This window comes from Triticum dicoccoides, chromosome 5A (genome assembly GCF_002162155.2).
Source record: "Triticum dicoccoides isolate Atlit2015 ecotype Zavitan chromosome 5A, WEW_v2.0, whole genome shotgun sequence".
NCBI classification, from domain to species: domain Eukaryota; kingdom Viridiplantae; phylum Streptophyta; class Magnoliopsida; order Poales; family Poaceae; genus Triticum; species Triticum dicoccoides.
In genome coordinates, this window is record NC_041388.1 from 11,233,618 (window position 1) to 11,252,987 (window position 19,370).

Here is a 19,370-nt window from a genome sequence, read left to right on the forward strand (position 1 = left end):
AGGGAGTTTACTTGAGTCCTCTTTGGCACATGTCGGGATACATACTTGATCCTTCTTCCTTCTGGGGTGGTAAGCAAAATCGACTTACTGGCACAATCAATGTTTCCTCCATACATCGACAGCCAATCCATACCCAGAATTACATCCAAACCTTGCGATTCCAAAATGATCAAATCCGAGGGAAACACATGCCTAACTATACTCAATGGCACTTGAAAACACCCTTGGCTGGCCATATACTCCGCTCCTGGTGAGCTTACTAGCATAGGTGTTCTAAGAACCTTGGTGGGCAGGTTATACTTATCCGCGAATCCCCGTGAGATGTATGAATGCGATGCACCAGTATCAAAAAGAACGATTGCAGTAAAATACTTAACCAAAAACTTACCGACCACTGCATTCGGCTGTTCTTCCACCTCCTCCACGTTTACGTGGTTCACCTGTCCCCTGTTTAAAGGGTTTAGATTCTTCCCAGAGCTTCTGTTGCCATTTCCATTCTGGGATTCAGGACATTCATTGGCATAATGTCTGGTCTTCTAACACTTAAAGCAAGTGACTTGGCTCAGGTCTCTCTTGGCTGGGGTTGATGGGTTGGTACGGTTCTGGCCGTTGCTTCCTCCATTCCCATTACCATTCTTGGGGCCATTATGATTATGCGAACTTCCTCCCCCATGGGTATGCTGAAAATGTCCTCCTGGTTTAGGGGTAAAACGCGGCTTCTGTTGAGCTCCAGAGTTGTACTTCCCTTGTTCATACTTCCTCTTACGGTTTTCAATCTGCTGCTGCTTCCCTGCAATCATGAGAGCACAATCTACCAACTCCTGGTAGTTGTTGAAGCTTGCTACCATCAACTGCATGCTCAACTCATCATTCAGTCCTTCTAGAAACTTCTCCTGCTTAGCTGCATCCGTAGCAACGTCATGTGGGGCATAACGTGCTAGCTTACTAAAGTCATCCACATACTGGCCAACTGTTTGTCCTCCTTGGCGCAAGTTGTGAAACTCACGCTTCTTCATGGCCATAGCTCCTGCTGAAACATGGATAGTACGGGAAGCCTGCTGAAACTGGTCCCATGTGACAGTGTCGATAGGGTAAGTGGCTGTGAAATTTTCCCACCATGATGCTGCGGGTCCATCCAACTGATGTGCGGAAAATTTCACCTTTTCCGCATCTGTGCATCCTGCCGTGTTCAACTCCCTTGCTGTCTTGCGGAGCCAATCATTTGCTACTATAGGCTCGGTGCTACTGGAGAACACCGGCCGATTCAGCGTAAGAAAACGGGTTAAGTGATCAACAGGTGGTGGTGGTGGGTTGTTGTTGTTGTTGTTGTTCCCCTGATTCTGATTCTGGACTAGCAACTGCATCAACGTATTCTGCTGCTGGATCAACTGAGTGAGCTCCAGTGGGAAGGTAAATCCGGGGTCACGTCTCGGAGGCATCTGATGGGTTTAGAAAAGATGAGATTTAAGAATAAAGAGAGGTCTAGAGAGAAAACACTACCCATATGCACATGAGGCAAATGCACACAAAATCACTTCATTCAATCAAACAAGGGCATACAATCGGTCTAACTATCGCAAAAGTGCTCGGACTACTATATTTACATGGTGGAATACTACTAGTGATGGGGTGGTCTACTAGAAATATTCTTCGGTTGCAGACTCCATGATATCTGCTCCAGCTTCATCAACATAGTCATCATCGCTATCGTCTGGGTCCGAGTCGGTGTCGCCGATGATGATGTAGTCTTCCGGGCGAATCTCCTTGGGTTCTTCGTCTTCTTCTACTGGTGTAGGGTCTCCCATGAATATTCCGATCTTCTTGATCAGGTCTTCATTCTTCTCCACTAATACTTCGATTTCCTCCATATAATCTTCATGTGTGGCCTTGAGTTCTTCCTCCAGTTCCGTGATTCTTGTCCTCGCCTTCTTCAGATCTATCATGTCTGCGCACATCTGGTTCTCCTGATGTCGAATGTGCTGGTTTAACTCCTGGATGAAAGCTGCGATTGATCTATCCTTCTTGGTGCTGATCATCTCCCAGTGCTCATCTCGACACCCACAAATCTGGTAGATAGTATTCTTGAGATCATTGCGGTAAACTTCTCCAATACGCCCCATGGCGATGTGAGCTGCCATGCTCTTTCCTAGACTCCAGGTTGGTGCATCAAAGGAAAACTCTATGGGCTCAGTGACTGACATGAACGTCCTTCCTGGAACTTGAACTTGAATCATCCAGCGCTCCTCTTCAGGTAAAGTGGCGTTGTAGGTTCCGGTGAAGCTTGGTACTCTGATGTTTAGGTATCTAGTGACTTCCTTCAAGTGACGTCCAAAGGGTGTATCTTCATCCGGTTGCGTGAACTTGTTCCTTGCATCCGCCATCCTAAAAGAGTAGAAAAGATGAGGAGTCAGAATGAGAAGAGTGAGTAGTGATCTAGGGCTTTAGCTTAGTGGTCGTGTCCTACAGTCAGCGTGTGCTCTGATACCATCTTGCAACGACCAGACCTCAAACGATCCGATCTCTGTGCTTTAGTGTCATCCCTGGATCAGTAATGCTGACACATACAGTACTTGAAGGATTTATAACAGAGTAGCAATCACACACTTAGTACATCGAATGTCTCAAAAGAGAACTTATTACAATAAATATGGCTTAAGGCCATCTAATAACGATAACAGCGGAAGGCTTGGAAGATAAGTGAGTCCATCAACTTCAACGACATCACTGAGTATAGAACCACGACCTAAAAGCACCTTACTCGTCGTCTGAAAAGTCTGCAACATGAATGTTGTAGCCCGAAACGGGTCAGCACATGGAATATGCTGGCAAAGTAACACATAGAGAGTAATGGAAGAATAAGGCTATACTACATGCATATTTGGCTGGTGGAAAGCTCTATGGTTACAGTTTTGCGTAAAGCCAATTTTTTCCTACTGCAAAAAAATAATTTTTATTTAACTATCATGGTAGTTGTTAAACATTGAGAGTGTACACACCCTCTCAACCCCAATTAAGCATCATATATATAACCCAACAATATTAATTAGAGTAACATGATGAGATTCACATGATAATCCAAGTACTAGATACTCAAGATGTCCATAACCGGGGACACGGCTAACCATGATTAGTTTATACACTCTGCAGAGGTTTGCGCACTTTTCCCCACAAGACTCAATCTCCTCCGTTGGGGTTCTCGCACTACATGATGTTTGAGAAACGGATGACCGAGACATAGTCTTTCAGAAGCGCTAGCACCTTACGAACGGGTAGACCGTTACACCTACTTTCCCCTACATCTGCTAGTCTACCACTGTAAGAGTTCGCACGACTTAATCAACTATGCTAGAGCCCATAGTATCTTGTGGCTGCACACGGAAGTTTCTAGTATGAATGATCTCATGATCCCTTTGAGCCTGGGTGGCGGTCCATAAAGAAAAACAGGCAATCACTGGAATACCCAGGTGCCTCAATCCACCCAGATATGTGTTTAAGTTGCCACCTTAAATAAACCATTAATTTAATAATCTCACATCTGTCATGGATACACTCACCCAATCCACGTCTACTAGCATAGCATGGCAATATAAGCAACGTAGAAGTAACTCCCAAGGGTTTGATAATGAAACAGGTAATAGGTACTACCTCATCTACTTCCCAACCCACAATTTTATTTAGATCCTAACCATGCAATGTTCGAGGATTGATCTAATGCAATAAAAACTGGGTAGTAGGAGGTAGGATCAAAGTGTTACTTGCCTTGCTGATGATCCGTGAAACCTAGCGATTCGAAGTAGCAAGCGGTGCACTCCAGGTACTCTATCGCAACAAACAAGCATACAATAAGTACTCATCTAATGCACGGGTAAAACTCAAATAAGAGATCTAACCAAAAAGTTCAACTTAAGAACTTCGGTTTGCAAAAAGAATCAAATCGAACGAAGCAACGAAAGTCAAACGGCGAAAGAAACAAGCTTCGTTTACTAATCTGGATCTAAGTCAAATTTTACAGAGGCGAAACTTGTTTGAGTTGGTTAAACGGAAAGTGGGTTTCGAGACGAAACTCCAGGCGCTTGAATCACCTGATTCCGATAAACGAGCGAAAAGTTATACTAGAACGAAAATCGGATCTGAAATCGCGATCAGAAATAATCGCGGGAAATCCGAGAAAAAGAAAAACGTTGAACAGATTAACGAACGAACGTTCGTTTTCTGTAACTAAATGATGAACGCGTCCGTTAAAACGAACGAACGAGCGAACGCTCGCTAAATAAACCAAACCAGAAAAAAACCGATCTATCTAAAAAAGGGATCTAAAAAACCCGATCGAAAACCGGCGAAAACCGAACAGTTTTCTAGGAAAAACCGGCGGCGGCGGCGGGGTCAACCTCGGCGGCGGCGGCGGCTCCGGCGGCGACGCAGGGCGGTGGTGCGGCAAGGCGGCGGCGCGCGACTGCGGCGACGACAGCCTAGGGTTAGGGTTCCGGTGCGAGGCGGCGGCTTGGGCTAACGGGCTCGGGGTCGGCACTATATAAAGGCCCTGCTGGAAGAGTCCAGGCCGAAACAGGCTCTAAGTCGGTTGCATTTTTTTAAATAATTACGCGCAGAAAAATAAATAAAATAAATACTAAACGGACTCCAAAAATCCCGAAATAAATTTTTCCCGGCTTCTAAAATCAAGCCGAACAGGATAAACATTTATTTGGGGCCTAAATGCAATTTTGAAAAACACGCATTTTTCCTAAATTCAAATAAAATAGAAAATAACTCCTAAATAAAATCTTATTTGATTTTATTATTAAATCCGCAATATTTCTTTATTTTGGGAAAGTCATTTTATTCCCTCTCTCATATTTTTGTAATAGAAATAATTGAAGATCGAATAAATAAAATCACATGATCCTGTTTTCAAAATTTGAGAAAACTCAAATATGAAAATCATGAAACCCCCAACTCTCTCCGAGGGTCCTTGAGTTGCGTAGAATTTCTAGGATCAAGCCGGAAGCAAATAAAAATATGATATGCATTGATGATCTAATGTATAACATTCCAAATTGAAAATTTGGGATGTTACATAAAACCAAGTTGTTGTAACTGAGTGCTCAGTCTGGAGTACTAGGCTCTTGGGGCCTGTTTCAAGCCATACAAAGCTTTGTCCAACTTACAGACAAAGTGAAGTGTGCTTTTGTTTTCATACCCTGGTGGTTGCCGTATGAACACTTCTTCCTCAAGAATGCCATGAAGAAACGTGTCCTGGATGTCTAGCTGACGTAAACTCCACCCTCTGGAAATAGCAATAGACAATACAAGTCGAATAGTAGCTGCCTTAACAACAGGGCTAAAGGTATCCTCATAATCAATTTCAAACCTTTGTTTAAACCCTTTTGCAACCAATCTAGCCTTGTATCTATCTATACTTCCATCGGACTTTCTTTTAATCTTATAGACCCACTTGCAATCAATCAAATTCTTTCCCTTTTTGGTGGTACTAGATGCCACGTTTTATTTTTCATGAGTGCTTGATATTCATTGTCCATAGCCCCTTTCCATTCTTTGTGAGCAAGAGCTTTAGCTAAATGAGTGGGTTCACCGGAACTAGTGAGAAAAGCATACTTGCGAGAATCATACCTTATTGTACCATCCTTGTATTCCTAAGGCTTGAATAATCCAGATTTTGACCTGGTATGGCGCTGACGAATTTCAGATGATACATGTGCAGCAGCTGTCACAGTTTCCACAACACCAGAGCCAGCCGCAGAAGATCCGGCCGAATCGCCTTGGACTGTCGCGCCACAAGGCTCCCGACACTACAAAAAAATACACTTCCGTGATGATACATGTTTGTCACAGTAGGTCGCATTTTTTGTCATGCATGCACATCCATGATGATTTTATGACAGAATCAAGATAGTCATACCTGTGTTGTCATAGAAGTGTTCCATGACATTACCAAAATTATCATCACGGAAGTGTCCATTTCCATGGCGATAAATCGCGCGTCACATAAGTGCTTTCGTCAAGGGTGACCAACACGTGGCATCCACCGTAATGAAACACCGTTAAGCTATCGGGTCCGGTTTTGGGTCCGATAACCCGTTAACAGCCGGGACCAATGAGAAATTTCCACGTGTAAAATTCTGATTGGCCGGAGGGAACACCTGTCAGCTCGTCAGTGGGCCAGATGTCGCCCGTCCATTGGAGGAGACATGCCTATGATACGTCGACACGTGGCTGGGCCCAACAGAGGCCCATATAGGTTAAAAAGGCCGGCCCAATCAAAGGCTCGTAGTACTTACTCAGGTACTAGTGGGCCAGCCTAATAAGAGCCTTCTTAATAAAGGCCCATTTATGGCCCGAAGCTAGGTCTGGCCCGTTAATTTTTTGCCGAATATTTGGGCCCAATTACAGCCCAGTGACTTTTGACCTGTTAGAGGCCCGATGTAGACATGGGCCCATTTCAGCCCGGTGTGACTTTCGGCCTGGGAATGGCCCATGCTGCCCATGGGCCATATATGGTCCGACGGGACATCGGGCCCACTAACGGCCCGTGATAAAGGTGGAAACAGTTAAGCCCAACGTGACTTTGGGCCTGTTAAAGGCCTGTCACATAATTCGACCCGTTGGTATCTGTACTAAGCTTTCGGCCTCTTAAAGGCCCATGATATCAGTGGGCCAACTAAGGCCCGAGATATGTTTTGACCTAGTAACTGCCCATGATGTAACTGGGCCCAAAAAGGCCCGGTCTACATTTCGGCTTGTTGAAGGCCCGTCGACGACTAGTGAAAATTGAGGCCCAACATGCATTTCGACCTGCTAAAGGCCCATGGTTTCATCTGGGCCGTAACAGGCTAGTACAATATTCAGCCTGTTAATGGCCCAACGCTACCTGGGCCAAACTAAGCGATGGGTCCACAAAAGGCCCAACTAAAACATAGGCCGGTGTAAGTTGTGGGCCTCACGCAAAGTGTGAAAGCCCCAATCATTCGGGCCCAAGAAAGATGCAGGCCGACCCAATTGTGACCCGCTAAAAACCAGGCCCGTTAGAGGCGAATGTTTCGGCCCGGTCGACTACATCTATTTTTTTTCAGATAGCGAATGATGGCAGTAACTAGTAGGAATTAAGAACAAACCTACTCTATACAATAAAGAAATTACAACATAGTAACTAAGAATAAACCTACACTATACAATAAAGGATTTATGGTATATTACATCCACTAGGCATCGAAGTGCGCCATGAGTGATCATAAAGCGCAACGAAGAAGCAGATTACAAAAACTAGGCATCATTGCGCGTAATAATATTGAACCGAGACCACTTCCAGGGCAGTTCAAGAAAGGTTAGCCTTGCACGGGAACTGCTGCGCAAGCTGCTGAGCAAGGCTGTGAGACCGGCCTAGCATGTCGGTCATTGCTTCCAGGTGTAGCTGTTTAGCGATGAGGTTCTCATTGGTCTTCTCCGCAATCTTTTTTAGAGATAGGACTTCAAGTTGAAGTTGAGTTGCAGAATGCCTTTCTGCTAGAACTTGGGACTGAAGAAGTCGAACTGATTCAGACAACGAATTCTGTGAGCTTGTCTGACTGCTAGTCTCAAGTAACTTGAACACTGCATCAAGACAAGACTTTGGGGTTGTCTCGCTATCTTCAAGATGTTTTGCCTTCTTTGCTGCAATATATGTTGGGTTTGTCTCATAGCCTTCAGCAGACTTGTGCATGCCATCAGGCATATCACCCTGAAACAAAGTAGAGAGATGACAGGTTTTGCACGTGTATAAACAAAGATGATAACTGCGCTGTCGATTCCATCCAATTTCAAATTAGAAAATAAAGAGTAAGTTCAAAATATCAATAGCATAATTTGGCATTGTTCATAATGCGGGGAGCTTCACCACACTATTGGATTACCATGTCAACATAACAAGCATAGATGAAGGGCAAAGAAAATCATTGTATCTATTTTGGTTAATGTGCATGGCATGTTGTTCATATCATCAGCTACAGTAAGATAAAACAGGAGATGACAAGGTGCAAACGTGGGCTGCTTCACCACACATTGGATTATAGATCCACAAAAACAAGCATACATATAGGGAGTATTGAGTAATGTGCATGATATGAATAAGGAATTTGGTTTTACAAGTAAAACTTAGAACTTACGGTTCTTGCGAACATGCATTTTGGTAGAAACAGCAGTAAACGATAGGGAGTATGAGCAAATTAAACAGCAGTTGAGGATAAAGGCTTTAGAAGGACTAACTTACATTAACAGTTAACACCGGCTTTATAATGCCCTTCTCCATGTCAAGGGAAGGATAACTCAAGAATTTCAGCACAGAATCTTCTTCATAAGCGTTGCCTGTACTCTACATTTTGTAGAGAGTAATTATAGATATGATAATACTGGAAGGGACAGAGGATAACGAAGATAAGATGCAGATTGATGCTACATAATCAACTACCAATTCCTGGAAGTACAAGCGTTACATGGCAAAATGTACTAACAAGAGCAATGGGCTAGACTTTTGCACTGGCATTGTCTGTGTATTCTACTTTTTGGTAAGATTAAATATAGATCTGATCTTTTTTAGTAAATGGTGGGAGAGGGAGATAAGATGCAGAATGCTACACAATGAACCAATCCCTCTTCCCATAATACAAGAGTGTTTTGAACATTGGTGTACTGTACAAAACATTCTTATATTATGGGATGGAGGGAGTAGCTGTTAATGTAAGTAGAGTGATAGACGACGTTTAGTCCTTACAAGAGGACTGCAGAGCTAAGCCTCTTCAAAAGCATTGGGTTGATTCTAAATTTATGTAAGAGTCCATATGGATCTTATAATGTCCACCAAATGGACCATAACGAGGCTAACATGTGCAGTGATGCTACATAATCAAACATCTATGAAAGTAAGTATGGTCATACAGGGCAAGAGGTACTCACAAGAGCAATGTAGTGTGTAGTATAGTTGCGAGATTCGGTGGTCCCTTGAGAATGAATGTTCTTCTGCTAACAATTTTTGTACAAGTGAGACGTTAAGGCAAATGCGGAAATGTAGTTCAAATTGTGATGTGATATCATAGACAGTACCTTACGCTGCAGCCGAGACCAATGTGCAACAAGATTATTCCAGTCACCGTTGGATAAATGTAGCACTGGAGACTTTACAGAAATTTCGTTTAGAGGCTTGCCATAGAAGTGCGCTTGCCTCAGGTAGGAATGATACTTCATCAACGAGTGCTTGAAAAGCGCAACCAACCCTTGCTCGTCTTCACAATCCAGTTTGGTCCTCGCCTATTTAAAAGAATGAAATTTTGTGTCTTCTGTCAGCAGAAACATATACAGTATTGACCATGAATAACATTAGTACATTACTTACGCATAAGTTGCGGAGGAAGAATGGAAATTGTTCTATGTCTGCGGTATAATCTTTCCATGAAGGAAAGATGCGCACAAATTTCCTGACAACAACATAAGCTTCATCTTCTAAACTGGGAAGAAATGGAACAGGGGTCCTATTTGCTGCAATTGGGGCTCTCTCTGGTTCTAAAAGGGATTTGGCAACTGGATTTGGTGTACTTTTTGCTGGAATGTGGGTTTTGCATCGTAGAGCTGGTGCTATGTCAACTAGCATAATCATACTGTTTGCTGCAGCTGGGGTCTGCTGAGTTGGGGCATCAGAAATGACCAGTGTAGTAGGGCTAGAGTCTGCTAGAGTTGGGGTGTTTTGTGGGTCAGGTGATATTGCAACTACACCTAATGGGCTATTTGATTTATCAAGTGCCACTACCTTTTCCAAATACTTTGCTTGTGCTCCTCCATGATCAGCAATTGCCATCTTCCTTTTGAATGTCTGATACACAAGAAAAACATTTGAATGGATAAATATGTTATGATGACAGATGGAATATGTACTGAAAATGGATAGGCAGGGCGTATTCACATACACGATGTGTAAACTAAGCTAATGGCAGTTCAACAAAGTATAAGCAATGCAAAGCATCAGTTGCAAGATATGTGTGATCAATATAACCTTGGAAAGTTAGAGCAAGCACCTTGATGGGTGAATAAGATAGGGCATCTTCCTCTGACTCCTCCACTAGGGAGCTACATTGACTTAGGTCTCCCTCTAGCTCAGAATCACTGTTAGGATCATATTCTGAGCATGAATCGGTAGGTGGAGAGCGTTTGCATTGCATTGCATCCAGACTTGATTTCAGTCCCTTAATGCCAAGTTTGACAGCCATGGCGTTGTTCTGCTTTATTCTTTTCATGCGCGCAAGCTCATAATCATTATGATGTTGTTTAGAATCTAAGATTCATGAAAACATAAAAAGTAGTCAGATTATCTATGGAATGCATTGCAGATTCAACTCGAAGAGTGTCTCCCTATAAACCCCTGCATATGCAAAGTTCACCCCCCAACCGTGCTGACCAAGCCACACACAGTAATACAAATCCCTTATGTCTCTATAACAGGCAGACACACATTTCAAAACTAAAGTAGGAACATTAGAATCATATGAAATTCGTATTTGAACAAATAAACTAAGGAATTATGAGTGTCATAATGTTTAGCTTCATGGGTGGAGTGTTGGTAGTGCCACACAAAGCAAGTAGGCAGATTGTATTCCATGTAAAAGATCGAAGCCTATGTAAAAGCTGGAAATGACACTTTCTTTCTATACAATGCAGTGTTCGTTGCCCACACATGATGGAAGAGATCACATAGAGAAATACTATTCACTCATGTCTACGGTTCTAGTATTTAGAAACAGGGTGGTCCACCCTAAAAGAATATTGACAACAAATATGACAAGGCAAGCATAGATGTAGTGAATCAATCATTTACTTGTGAGCTTACTAGGACAAGTATGCAGAATTGTAACTGCAGTAAGAGACCGTCCAAAATCCTCCTAGAGTCATGCCGTCCGGGGACGGCAAGTCGCGGGCGAGGCAGGCGGCTGGGGGCGAGTAGAGATCGGGAAGCGCGCAGCAGAACAGAGGGGAATCGGGGCCTGGGACGACCCAAAATCCCAGGGTGGGCCGGCCCACTGTGGGCACCCTATAGAGATACACACCTGAGCGGCGTACATGCATTTTCAAAACTAATTTAGGAACATTTAGCTGACCAATTAAACAACTCTGTTTTAATAATATCAGATTCGTATTTGAACAACTAAGCTTATTTAGCTTGATGGGTGGAGCAGTGCTGTTATGACACAAAGCACGTATTCTGATCTTATAATGATCATCAAAGGGGGAAACCTAAGCATATTTTTTTAGCAAAAGAGGGTTTCCCCTCCGATTTCTATTAAAGAAACCACCACGGAACCAACATGATCAATTAAACTGTATTATGACTGTGCCATGGCAGATTTGAAGCTGCAAACTAGAGAAATGATATTTACCAGCCATTGTTTGCTTTGAACTAAGAACTAAATTCTAAGAGATGAAAAGAAAGTAGATTAACCAAGTCAAGATCTATTTTCTGGTTGAGATCAAAAGGTTGAGGAGATATGAAGTACCACCTCTCTTGCGTCGCCGTGTAGGCATTGAGGGTGCGATGGCTGTCGGTGGCGTTGAAGCAGATATGTGATGGTAGACGGGTGCATCGGGGGATAAGTCCCGTTACGGTGGAAGAGAAGGTCGTGTGAGCGGCCCTGGCAAAGAGGACGACGATGCCGATGAAGCAAGAGGACGTGATGCAAGGCTCTTGGTCCGTCGTCATGGATGAGAAACGTCCATCTCTAGCAGTGGACGACGCGGTCTTGGTAGGTGCTCCGGCATGGTGGAGGACGGTGGCGATGGATGTGGTAGAGTATGGAGGCGATGGATGGGGTGGAGGACGGCGACGATGGATGGGGTGGCGGACGGAGGCTGGTGTGGGGATGGTGTTCTAGCGCGGACGGTGTATGAATGGGAAAATGGAGGGAGAGGTACGGGGAACCATGTTTTCGGGACGCGCCTATCTGAAATATGGGAAAGTTACGAACTTAGCCCCCGTTTAAAATTTGGACGTCTCGTCGGATGGGGATACGAGGGTAATCTCGCATCTCGCCAATATTTGCCCAGAACAATTTCGGGCGAGGAGAGGGTGGTTGGCACCCATGGTGTATGAACGGGGCTAACAAGTAGGGTGGTTGTCGGTGTCAAAACCAACGGATCTCGGGTAGTGGGTCCCGAACTGTGCGTCTAGGCCGGATGGTAACAGGAGGCAGGGAACACGATGTTTTACCTAGGTTCGGGCCCTCTTGATGGAGGTAAAATCCTACGTCCTGCTTGATTAATATTGATGATATGGGTAGTACAAGAGTAGATCTACCACAAGATCAAGGAGGCTAAACCCTAGAAGCTGGCCTAGTATGATTGTTGTATATGGAGTTGATTGCCTACGGACTACAACCCTCCGGTTTATATAGACACCGGATAGGGTTAGGGTTACATATAGTCGGTTACAATGGTAGGAGATCTTGAATATCCACATTGCCAAACTTACCTTCCACGCCAAGGAAAGTCCCATCCAGACACGGGACGAAGTCTTCAATCTTGTATCTTCATAGTCCAGGAGTCCGGCTGAAGGTATAGTCCGGCTACCCGAACACCCCCTAATCCAGGACTCACTCAGTAGCTCCCGAACCAGGCTTCAATGACGACGAGTCTGGCGCGCAGATTGTTCGGCATTGCAAGGCGGGTTCTTCTCCAAATCGTGTGTACCTATAGGAATAATGTCCAATTTTTGTAATGTAGCGCTCCTCGGCTCCCACGCCCAATAATGGCCGTCTTCCACGTGTCAAACGAATGCGAGAAGTGTTGGGGAACGTGGTAATTTCAAAAATTTCCTACGCACACGCAAGATCATGGTGATGCATAGCAACAAAAGGGGAGAGTGTGATCTACGTACCCTTGTAGACCGACAACGGAAGCGTTAGCACAACGCGGTTGATGTAGTCGTACATCTTCACGACCCGACCGATCAAGCACCGAAACTACGGCACCTCCGAGTTCTAGCACACGTTCAGCTCGATGACGATCCCCGGACTCCGATCCAGCAAAGCGTCGGGGAAGAGTTCCGTCAGCACGACAGCGTGGTGACGATCTTGATGTACTACCGTCGCAGGGCTTCGCCTAAGCACCGCTACAATATTATCGAGGACTATGGTGGAAGGGGGCACCGCACACGGTTAAGAATATGATCACACGGATCAACTTGTGTGTCTAGGGGTGCCCCTTGCCCCCGTATATAAAGGATCAAAGGGGGGCGGGGGGCGGCCGGCCAGGAGGAGGGCGCGCCAGGAGGAGTCCTACTCCCACCGGGAGTAGGATTCCCCCCTTTCCTAGTTGGAATAGGATTCGGGAGGGGAAAGAGGAGAGAGAGAAGAAAGGGGGTGGGCGCCGCCCCCTCTCCTTGTCCTATTCGGACTAGGGGGGAGGGGCACGCGGCCCAGCCCTGGCCATGTCTCCTCTCTTCCACTAAAGCCCACTAAGGCCCATATACCTCCCGGGGGGTTTCGGTAACCTCCCGGTATTCCAGTAAAATCCTGATTTCACCCGGAACACTTCCGATATCCAAATATAGGCTTCAAATATATCAATCTTTATGTCTCGACCATTTCGAGACTCCTTGTCATGTCCATGATCACATCTGGGACTCCGAACAAACTTCGGTACACCAAAATGCATAAACTCATAATATAACTGTCATCGAAACCTTAAGCGTGCGGACCCTACGGGTTCGAGAACAATGTAGACATGACCGAGACATGTCTCCGGTCAATAGCCAATAGCGGAACCTGGATGCTCATATTGGCTCCTATATATTCTACAAAGATCTTTTTTCGGTCAGACCGCATAACAACATACGTTGTTCCCTTTGTCATCGGTATGTTACTTGCCCGAGATTCGATCGTCGGTATCTCAATACCTAGTTCAATCTCGTTACCGGCAAGTCTCTTTACTCGTTCTGTAATACATCATCTCACAACTAACTCATTAGTTGCAATGCTTGCAAGGCTTATGTGATGTGCATTACCGAGAGGGCCCAGAGATACCTCTCCGATAATCGAAGTGACAAATCCTAATCTCGAAATACGCCAACCCAACATGTACCTTTGGAGACACCTGTAGAGCACCTTTATAATCACCCAGTTACGTTGTGACGTTTGGTAGCACACAGAGTGTTCCTCCGGCAAACGGGAGTTGCATAATCTCATAGTCATAGGAACATGTATAAGTTATGAAGAAAGCAATAGCAACATACTAAACGATCGGGTGCTAAGCTAATGGAATGGGTCATGTCAATCAGATCATTCATCTAATGATGTGATCCCGTTAATCAAATAACAACTCTTTGTCCATGGTTAGGAAACATAACCATCTTTGATTAACGAGCTAGTCAAGTAGAGGCATACTAGTGACACTCTGTTTGTCTATGTATTCACACATGTATTATGTTTCCGGTTAATACAATTCTAGCATGAATAATAAACATTTATCATGATATAAGGAAATAAATGATAACTTTATTATTGCCTCTAGGGCATATTTCCTTCAGTCTCCCACTTGCACTTGAGTCAATAATCTAGATTACACAGTAATGATTCTAACACCCATGGAGCCTTGATGCTAATCATGTTTTGCTCGTGGAAGAGGCTTAGTCAACGGGTCTGCTACATTCAGATCCGTATGTATCTTGCAAATCTCTATGTCTCTCACCTGGACTAGATCCCGGATGGAATTGAAGCGTCTCTTGATGTGCTTGGTTCTCTTGTGAAATCTAGATTCCTTTGCGAAGACAATTGCACCAGTATTGTCACAAAAGATTTTCATTGGACCCGATGCACTAGGTATGACACCTAGATCGGATATGAACTCCTTCATCCAGACTCCTTCATTTGCTGCTTCCGAAGCCGCTATGTATTCCGCTTCACAGGTAGATCCCGCCACGACGCTTTGTTTAGAACTGCATCAACTGACAGCTCCACCGTTTAATGTAAACACGTATCCAGTTTGCGATTTAGAATCGTCCGGATCAGTGTCAAAGCTCGCATCAACGTAACCATTTACGATGAGCTCTTTGTCACCTCCATAAATGAGAAACACATCCTTAGTCCTTTTCAGGTATTTCAGGATGTTCTTGACCGCTGTCCAGTGATCCACTCCTGGATTACTTTGGTACCTCCCTGCTAGACTTATAGCAAGGCATACATCAGGTCTGGTACACAACATTGCATACATGATAGAGCCTATGGCTGAAGCATAGGGAACATCTTTCATTTTATCTCTATCTTCTGCAGTGGTCGGGCATTGAGTCTTACTCAACTTCACACCTTGTAACACAGGCAAGAACCCTTTCTTTGCTTGATCCATTTTGAACTTCTTCAAAACTTTGTCAAGGTATGTGCTTTGTGAAAGTCCAATTAAGCATCTTGATGTATCTCTATAGATCTTAATGCCTAATATGTAAGCAGCTTCACCGAGGTCTTTCATTGAAAAACTCTTATTCAAGTATCCCTTTATGCTATCCAGAAATTCTATATCATTTCCAATTAGTAATATGTCATCCACATATAATATCAGAAATGCTACAGAGCTCCCACTCACTTTCTTGTAAATACAGGCTTCTCCAAAAGTCTGTATAAAACCAAATGCTTTGATCACACTATCAAAGCGTTTATTCCAACTTCGAGAGGCTTGCACCAGTCCATAAATGGATCGCTGGAGCTTGCACACTTTGTTAGCTCCCTTTGGATCGACAAAACCTTCTGGTTGCATCATATACAACTCATCTTCCAGAAATCCATTCAGGAATGCAGTTTTGACATCCATCTGCCAAATTTCATAATCATAAAATGCGGCAATTGCTAACATGATTCGGACAGACTTAAGCATCGCTACGGGTGAGAAGGTCTCATCGTAGTCAATCCCTTGAACTTGTCGAAAACCTTTTGCAACAAGTCGAGCTTTGTAGACAGTAATATTACCGTCAGCGTCAGTCTTCTTCTTGAAGATCCATTTATTCTCAATTGCTTGCCAATCATTGGGCAAGTCAACCAAAGTCCATACTTTGTTCTCATACATGGATCCCATCTCAGATTTCATGGCTTCAAGCCATTTTGCGGAATCTGGGCTCACTATCGCTTCTTCATAGTTTGTAGGTTCATCATGATCTAGTAGCATGACTTCCAGAACAGGATTACCGTACCACTCTGGCGCAGATCTCACTCTGGTTGATCTACGAGGTTCAGTAGTATCTTGTTCTGAAGTTTCATGATCATTATCATTAGCTTCCTCACTAATTGGTGTAGGTGTCACAGAAACAGGTTTCTGTGATGTATTACTTTCCAATAAGGGAGTAGGTACAGTTACCTCGTCAAGTTCTACTTTCCTCCCACTCACTTCTTTTGAGAGAAACTCCTTCTCCAGAAAGTTTCCGAATTTAGCAACAAAATTCTTTCCTTCGGATCTGTGATAGAAGGTGTATCCAATAGTTTCCTTTGGATATCCTATGAAGACACATTTCTCCGATTTGGGTTCGAGCTTATCAGGTTGAAGCTTTTTCACATAAGCATCGCAACCCCAAACTTTCAGAAATGACAACTTTGGTTTCTTGCCAAACCACAGTTCATAAGGCGTCGTCTCAACGGATTTTGATGGTGCCCTACTTAACGTGAATGCGGCCGTCTCTAGAGCGTATCCCCAAAATGATAGCGGTAAATCAGTAAGAGACATCATAGATCGCACTATATCTAGTAAAGTACGATTACGACATTCGGACACACCATTACACTATGGTGTTCCAGGTGGCGTGACTTGCGAAACTATTCCACATTGTTTCAAATGTACACCAAACTCGTAACTCAAATATTCTCCTCCATGATCAGATCGTAGGAATTTTATTTTCTTGTTACGATGATTTTCAACTTCACTCTGAAATTCTTTGAACTTTTCAAACGTTTCAGACTTGTGTTTCATTAAGTAGATATACCCATATCTGCTTAAATCATCTGTGAAGGTGAGAAAATAACGATATCCGCCACGAGCCTCAACATTCATCGGACCACATACATTTGTATGTATGATTTCCAACAAATCTGTTGCTCTCTCCATAGTACCGGAGAATGGTGTTTTTGTCATCTTACCCATAAGGCACGGTTCGCAAGTACCAAGTGATTCATAATCAAGTGGTTCCAAAAGCCCATCAGTATGGAGTTTCTTCATGCGCTTTATACCGATATGACCCAAACGACAGTGCCACAAATAAGTTGCACTATCATTATCAACTCGGCATCTTTTGGCTTCAACACTATGAATATGTGTGTCACTACTATCGAGATTTAATAAGAATAGACCACTCCTTAAGGGTGCATGACCATAAAAGATATTACTCATGTAAATAGAACAACCATTATTCTCTGATTTAAATGAATAACCGTCTCGCATCAAACAAGATCCAGATATAATGTTCATGCTTAACGCTGGCACCAAATAACAATTATTTAGGTCTAATACTAATCACGAAGGTAGATGTAGAGGTAGCGTGCCGACTACGATCACATCGACTTTGGAACCATTTCCCACGCGCATCGTCACCTCGTCCTTAGCCAATCTTCGCTTAATCCGTAGTCCCTGTTTCGAGTTGCAAATATTAGCAACAGAACCAGTATCAAATACCCAGGTGCTATTGCGAGCATTAGTAAGGTACACATCAATAACATGTATATCACATATACCTTTGTTCACCTTGCCATCCTTCTTATCCGCCAAATACTTGGGGCAGTTCCGCTTCCAGTGACCAGTCTGCTTGTAGTAGAAGCACTCAGTTTCAGGCTTAGGTCTAGGTTTGGGTTTCTTCTCTTGAGTAGCAGCTTGCTTGTTGTTCCTTTTGAAGTTCCCCTTCTTCTTTCCTTTGCCCTTTTTCTTGAAACTAGTGGTCTTGTTGACCATCAACACTTGATGCTCCTTCTTGATTTCTACCTCCGCAACTTTCAGTATTGCGAAGAGCTCGGGAATAGTCTTATTCATCCCTTGCATATTATAGTTCATCACGAAGCTCTTGTAGCTTGGTGGCAGTGATTGGAGAATTCTGTCAATGACGCAATCATCTGGAAGATTAACTCCCAATTGAATCAAGTGATTATTATACCCAGACATTTTGAGTATATGCTCACTGACAGAACTGTTCTCCTCCATCTTGCAGCTATAGAATTTATTGGAGACTTCATATCTCTTAATCCGGGCATTTGCTTGAAATATTAACTTCAACTCCTGGAACATCTCATATGCTCCATGACGTTCAAAACATCGTTGAAGTCCCGATTCTAAGCTGTAAAGCATGGCACACTGAACTATTGAGTAGTCATCAGCTTTGCTCTCCCAGACGTTCATAACATCTGGTGTTGCTCCAGCAGCAGGCCTGGCACCCAGCGGTGCTTCCAGGACGTAATTACTCTGTGCAGCAATGAGGATAATCCTCAAGTTACGGACCCAGTCCGTGTAATTGCTACCATCATCTTTCAACTTTGCTTTCTCAAGGAACACATTAGAATTCAATGGAACAATAGCACGGGCCATCTATCTACAATCAAACATACATAAGCAAGATACTATCAGGTACTAAGTTCATGATAAATTTAGGTTCAATTAATCATATTACTTAAAGAACTCCCACTTAGATAGACATCCCTCTAATCCTCTATGTGATTACGTGATCCAAATCAACTAAACCATGTCCGATCATCACGTGATATGGAGTAGTTTCATTGGTGAACATCACTATGTTGATCATATCTACTATATGATTCACGCTCGACCTTTTGGTCTCCGTGTTCCGAGGCCATATCTGTATATGCTTGGCTCGTCAAGTATAACCTAAGTATTCTGCGTGTGCAACTGTTTTGCACCCGTTGTATTTGAACATAGAGCCTATCACACCCGATCATCACGTGGTGTCTCAGCACGAAGAACTTTCGCAACTGTGCATACTCAGGGAGAACACTTCTTGATAATTAGTGAGAGATCATCTTATAATGCTACCGTCAACCAAAGCAAGATAAGATGCATAAAAGATAAACATCACATGCAATCAATATAAGTGATATGATATGGCCATCATCATCTTGTGCTTGTGATCTCCATCTTCGAAGCACCGTCGTGATCACCATCGTCACCGGCGCGACACCTTGATCTCCATCGTAGCATCGCTGTCGTCTCGCCAATCTTATGCTTCCACGACTATCGCTACCGCTTAGTGATAAAGTAAAGCATTACAACGCGATTGCATTGCATACAATAAAGCGACAACCATATGGCTCCTGCCAGTTGCCGATAACTCGGTTACAAAACATGATCATCTCATACAATAAAATTTA